This window comes from Corythoichthys intestinalis, chromosome 5, assembly GCF_030265065.1.
Source record: "Corythoichthys intestinalis isolate RoL2023-P3 chromosome 5, ASM3026506v1, whole genome shotgun sequence".
NCBI lineage: Eukaryota > Metazoa > Chordata > Actinopteri > Syngnathiformes > Syngnathidae > Corythoichthys > Corythoichthys intestinalis.
This window is the reverse complement of record NC_080399.1, coordinates 51,411,394-51,417,978: the sequence shown is the minus strand read 5'-3', so window position 1 is coordinate 51,417,978 and position 6,585 is coordinate 51,411,394. Positions and strand designations below refer to the sequence as shown.

The following is a 6,585-nucleotide window of genomic DNA, read 5'->3' as shown; positions in this document are numbered from 1 at the left end:
ATTGGAAATTACATTATTTTCCATATTAACTTATTCATTTTTCTGTTGATTGCATCTATTTCCCTAGATGAATATTTATTAAACTAGATATAATGATTGTTGAATCTTGAAGGATCCCATTACTTAAATGTCTGTAGTTGTAATGCCAACACATGGCTTTAAGAGCGATTGTTTCACTACATGACCACCAGGAAACACCCTTTAATTCATTCATCAATTTTCTATTGCATGTAGTCTCACCCTTATTCAAGTTATGGGTAAATTGTTGCCTATAACTTTAGTGTAGTACAGTAATGTGCCGGGTCATGAGCAATTAGGGTAGAAAATTAACAGCTTTCACCCATGCAGCTCTGCCTTTAAATCCTTAAAACCGCTGGAGTCATGCAAATCATTTTCTTTTTCTGTCATGTGAAGGACAATCAGTTCGCCCCAAGTTTTAGCAGGGCCAAGAACAAAAAGTGGTATTTGGTATATGGCAAAATGGCTTTTGGGCTTTTTTTGTATTGTGGCTTTTTTAATTTTTTAATTTTTTTATTTTTTTGTATAAGGCATTTTTTGCAGGCCGTGCATGTCCATGCCTTTGACGGCCATTCACGTCCAAATTTCCAATTCATTTTAAATGGCAAATAAAAAGTTTGTTTTTTGTATATGGCATTTTTTTGTGTGGTTGTGATTTCTGACCATACACTTACCATTGCAGTGCATTGACATTCAAATGGCACCCAAATAGGGCAATGACATTGACAGCCATATAAAAAAAAAAAAAGATGCCATATATTTTTTTTAAAATGCCATATGCCTTAAGCCATTTTGCCAAATGTCAAATACCAGTTTTTGTTCTCGCTGACTCCCCCAAGTTTATCATACTTAAAGGGGAAAAAGAAGAAACGCTTTAATTAACAGTAAATTGACTGAGCGGAAGTTCCCAAGACTTTATTCATGGTGTATTTGACATATAGGTATGTTTTTTTTCCTGCAATGTTTAACCAAATATGAATGGCTATTCGTGTATGGAGTGACTGAGGTTTTATATTGTCAATACAATTATAACAAAATGACAAGTTAGTGTTGTTATTCACCCACCACAAGAAAATATTAATGATCACTTTCACCGCATCTGAGATCGTGTATGGCAGGATAATGTTTTTCTGTTATTTACATGTATCTATCTTTTATGTCAACATCACTATGTTAAAAAAACATATTAAATCATACGAAGTGACTAGATAAAGAGACATTTCAACCTTCATTGCTACCAGTGTTATTTATACAACACATTTGTGCTTGCGAATAATGTACAGGCAGGTATTAGGTAATTGAAACACCGCATAAAAATATGAAATCCTTGTAATTAATTTGGTTTAATACATTTATTTAAGAGCGGTTTGTCTAAATCTAGAAATTAAATTGCTTACAAAAGCGATTACAAGTTAAATGTACTTGAGCACAACCAAAGTGGAATCACAAACGTTTCAGCTGCTCACCATTGCATTTTTTTTAATTAGGACTAGTCTACTATCTAGTGGTCGTAGTGGGAAGTGTTACTTCAATTATTGCAGATCTGACGCCACTGCAGTACATTTGATGCCGTCCTCCTGTGACGTTCAGTCATCTCGTGTGACGCGTCAAACCATTTGTCTGGTACAAATGATTACTAAATAAATGACATTTATTATAATAATTAATCATTTTAAAATTAATTAATTAAACTTTCCAGCATTTACACACTGCACTGTCTCCAGTCAATTAGCGAGAATTAAACAATTAGACAATCTAATTAATCTTGCACATCTTGGCAAGGAAACAATACACTGACTGTTATTCATAATACATGCAATTAAATGTTTCTAGCCCATTTAGGTGAAGAGTGGGTTCTCAAGCCACGCTAAATTGATTTTCCACACCACTGATGTACACTATTATTGTAATAGTTATATTTTCAAGTGTTTACTTTTCAAGTTTTTGGTTGAAATGCAATATTTTAATAACAAGCAAGAGTGTGCTTACAGTGTCAGGTACTACGAACAGAGTTCAACCTCCCCAGAATTAACCCATGGTACCGGCAGTAAACCGGGGTTGACAAAACCTGGTTACCTAGGTTGGGGTCAATCGGTGCTACAACGCTGATTATGAGGTTGATTTGTTGAACCTGTGTTAACCCAATCAGAGTTACTGCGCGTTCACATAAAAGGGGGCGGATACCAGAGTCAAACACAACTTTTAATGAAAGCACGAGTTATGAACAATTTAGATCCACCCTCACCGCGAAACACCGCTTCAGCAAGTAGAGCGCGACTGGTCTGTTGGCAGCGAATTACAGATCGTATGAACGCGTCAATATGCCAGTTTACTTATGTCCATGAAAAGAAATAAACCCTGCTGTCAGGACAATAAAATAAGATTTGGTACGCTAACTGTAAGAAATTTATCGTATGTGCATCACCACATGAAGCAGGATGATTGTGCCATTGACTGTATGAATATGTATGTTCTTTGAACATCTTCAGAGGTTAGATCGGGCCCAAAAAATCCAGCCCGACCCGGCCCGATCAATTACCTTGATTTGCAGGCCCGAGCCTGACCCCACCCCCGGAATTTTATGTTATATTAGTGAGGACTCAGGAGAAGAAGGACATGGGGGAAGCGATGCGTGGTTGCATTTTGTGTGATCACATTTGTGACGATGCCTGTGCGTAATGATAACAAATTAAAGCCCATCTTTTGTAACAAATTCTCACAGTTAAACAAGTCCGTAAGATGTATAATCAATAAACATTTATGTTTTATATTTGTGTGTCTGTAATATCAGTGGATTTGACATTCATTTTAATCTCTTCGAGTTGGCAGAAAAAAACGCAAGTTTTTTCAATGTTTAAATAGTCTACATATTTTTATGATTGTTATAAATGCATTTACACAATGAACTAATGCTGGAAAAGTTCGTTAAATTTATTTCTTGTATGAGAGCAATAAGCACCACATTCGTTTACATTCAGCGAAGCCGACACAGGTTTCTGTATAGCATCTTCAACAATCAATTTGCAGCCTTTCCATACCCCACTTCTACCACTTTCCGAATCACACGGCATACAGTGTTCTTACTCAAATATCCAGCATCACCGATGGTCTGCATATATTGTCCGCTGGCGAAATAGCGCAAGGGCAGGCACACATTCTGCTCTATTGTGAGGGCCTGACTTCGGCGGGTTACATTAGAGACATCCGCCATGATCAGCTGACACAGGTAATGAAATCCCTCATCTTAAAATCTATTTTTCATGGAGAACATCGTCCGGGTACACCAGCGGATTCTGGCGGTCGCTAAATACTCGTGTCCTCCGACAATCCGCGCACCAATGTCATACGGGTCGTCCAGGTACGCTGTCCTTGTCAAGAGGACACGTCCGCGCAGGAGTGCTATTTAAAGGCCAAATGTGAACTAAGGTTGGCCAACCATGTTTTTGAATATCAATGGCTAAACAATTATAAGCATATTTTCATTATTTTTTTTAACGCAACCCTTCCAGATTCTTTGTTTAACCCATAGCAACGCCCTTGACAACGAAAATGCTTTTCTTCGGCAATCTTTGGAAATCTTCGGAAATTACGTCACACCGGGAAGTGCGAGGGAAGTCCGCCATAGAACAGTATTGTTTGTTGCATTGCTTCTCGGTAAGATGCCATGGCGGTGTGTGGCGATGTTTTGTTCTCACTCAAACAAAAAGTTATATGAGTGGCCAAAGGATAGCAGGGCACATAAATGGACATCTTTCGTTCGCACGAAGCGAATGAATTTCATGCCATCATCGAGTAGTGTTCTCTGCTGCAAACACTTCGAAGATGCCTGCTTCCTTAACCGGTCTGCTTATGATCAAGGATTTGCCAAAAAGTAATGTGTGTGATTTTTGGATAGATGACTGATGACTTTGTCAAAGCAGAGCTGCCAACTGTTGTGGAATGAACAGTATAAGCTAGCGACGTTAGCCGAGGCTATCCCCGATCATAGTTGTTGTTGCGTTCGCTATGTTAAGCATGTTTAAATTGTGCGTCATCTACGATCTTGCCCGAAAGGGTTAATCCACTGTCAATCGGGAAAGGGGTGTGGATGTGCACATACGCGGGTCGGCGTCGCGTAATTCACGGTCACGTTGCAGTAAGAGACACACACCGCCGGTGAGTTTATTTATTTTGTATTTATCTGTATTTGTATTATGTATTTCCACCTTCATGCTTCAAGCATTGCATTGCATTTGTACGGTTCGCCGTTTCGTTCACGGTGATCGCTTTGAAGCCTTCTAGTTTGTGCTTCGCCGCTTCGCGAGAGCCGCTGACAGGTGATAAATGTTGCTTTTAATGTCTGGCAGCGAATCAGCGAGCGCCCCCGGCCACGCAGTGAATCATGGGAAATGTAGTCTCGGGACAACACTGAAGTGGTGCTTTGTAATCTGTTCGCTTCTGCGAAAAAACTACATTTCCTCACGCCATTAGACGCCACTTTGTTTTCTTATTGTTGCCACAACAAAGTGGAGAAAGCAATCGGCGACTGTGATATAGTGGATTTTATTTAGTTGTAATACGGGAGTTCACCAGTAGAGTGTACGCATGTCATTTAGATGTGTTATTGTTTGTGCCTTACTCCTTCACTAAAAGAGAGAAAAGTTGTTGTTCAAAGTCACTTGGCAAGACGTTGAGTAAAGTTGTAAAAGCCAATAAAGGTGTCGTGTGGGTCACTCGGTCAAGACATAACAATGACTCATCTCCTTCTTTCCCCCCAACGTTTTTATATTATTATTTTATATGCACGAGAGCTGCCGGATCTGCCAAAATGAACATGAAGTCTGATTATTATTTTTTTTTAACAATGTCATCAGATAGACAAAAACATAAAATTGTGTGCAAATATCTGCATCTTCAAATCATGAAAATAATAACAGCCTATATCTTACAATGTTGTAATCGCGATGAGTCTTGTATCCATTCCATGTGAGGAAGTCTAGGCACATTGTTTGCATCATTAGCGTCTGGCTAATGACATGAAATTCCAATCTCCTCTTCTTCCTCCAACTCTTCAAAAACTTGGATTCATTGTTTGAAAGGCTTTGTGTGGCGGCCGTATGTATGGAGGTGCCATCGCGTTCCCGGTGTGACGTATCACTTCCGGGTTCGTCCCCTTTCAGGCTCAAACTTCGGAAACGCAATTATTTTGTCAAATATACAACATATAAATTATTTTTTCATGCTTTATTTGTTGGACAATGTTTAATTACTTTACTTGTGACCCTATTTGGCATGTGAAGAAAAAACGAAGAAATTACTTCACATTACTGCTTTAAATAGAGCGTGGTTAATCGGAAACCCGGGGTTAGGCAAGATCTAACTCTGAGACAACCAGTGGCCTATACTACGAACCGAGTTCAACCTCCCCAGAAGTAATCTAGTTTACCATCGGGTAACCGGAGTTGACAAAACCTGGTTGTCTAGTTTGTGGTCAATCGGTACTACGACGCTGATTATGAGGTTGATTAGTCGAACCTGTGTCAACCCAGTCAGAGTTACTGCGCGTTCACATAAAAGGGGGCGGTGACCAGAGTCAAACACTACTTGTGACGATGGCACGGGCACCTTACTTCACGGAGGACGAATGCGCGATGATCATGCAGAATTATGAGGAATTAAAATCCACCCTCACCGCGAAATCCAACACCGCTTCGGCGAGTAGACCGCAACGGGTCTGTTGACAGCGAATTTACAGATCGTGTGATTTGTGAATGCGTCAATATGCCAGTTTACTTATGTCTATGAAAAGAAATAAAGCCTGCTGTCAGGACAATAAAATAAGATTTGTTACACTAACAGTAAGAAATAATTGTCACGCATCACCACACAAAACAGGATGATTGTATGTTTAGTCCCCTTGACTGTACGAATACGTATGTTCTTTTTTTTTAGTTTGGGCCTAAAAAATCCGAGTCCAATCAATAAACTTGATTTGCAGGCCCGAGCCCGACAACCCCCCCCCCCAAAAAAAATATTATGTTATATTTGTGAGGACTCAGGAGAAGAAGGAAATGGGGGGATGCCATGCGTTGTTGCGTAAATAAAAGCCCGTCTTTTGTAGCGATTTTTCACAGTTAAACAAGACTGTAAGATGCATATTCAATAAACATTTATATCTTTTATATTTGTGCGTCTGTCCTATCAGTGGATTTGACATTTAATTTAATCTCCTCCAGTTGGCAGAAAAAAACGCAAGTTTTCTCAATGTTTAAATAGTCTACATATTTCTATGATTATTATAAATGCATCAATTTGAAGCGTTTCCATACCCCACTCCGAATCGCACGGCATACAGTGTTCTTACGCAGATATTCAGCATCATCGATGGAATACATATATTGTCCCTGGCGAAAGAGCGCACGGACAGGCACACACAATCTGCGCGGTTGTGAGGGCCTGACTCGGCGGGTTACATTAGTGACATCTGCTGCCTAGATCAGTTGGCACAGGTAAAGAATTCCCTCAGCTGAAAATCTATATCTTTCATGGAGAACATCTTCCGGGTACGCCAGCGGATTCTGGCGGTCC

At 39.7% G+C, this 6,585-nt stretch overlaps 1 protein-coding gene across 2 annotated transcripts in view; it reads left to right on the top strand.

The window, feature by feature from the left end:
- The first annotated feature begins 4,137 nt into the window (after positions 1–4,137).
- bmal2 (basic helix-loop-helix ARNT like 2) overlaps positions 4,138–6,585 on the top strand; it is a 36,935-nt gene continuing 34,487 nt past the window's right edge. For both annotated transcript variants that reach the window (XM_057836526.1, XM_057836525.1), the window contains exon 1: positions 4,138–4,173. The gene's annotated coding sequence lies outside the window, so the exon portion shown is untranslated. The remainder of the gene's footprint in view (positions 4,174–6,585) is intronic.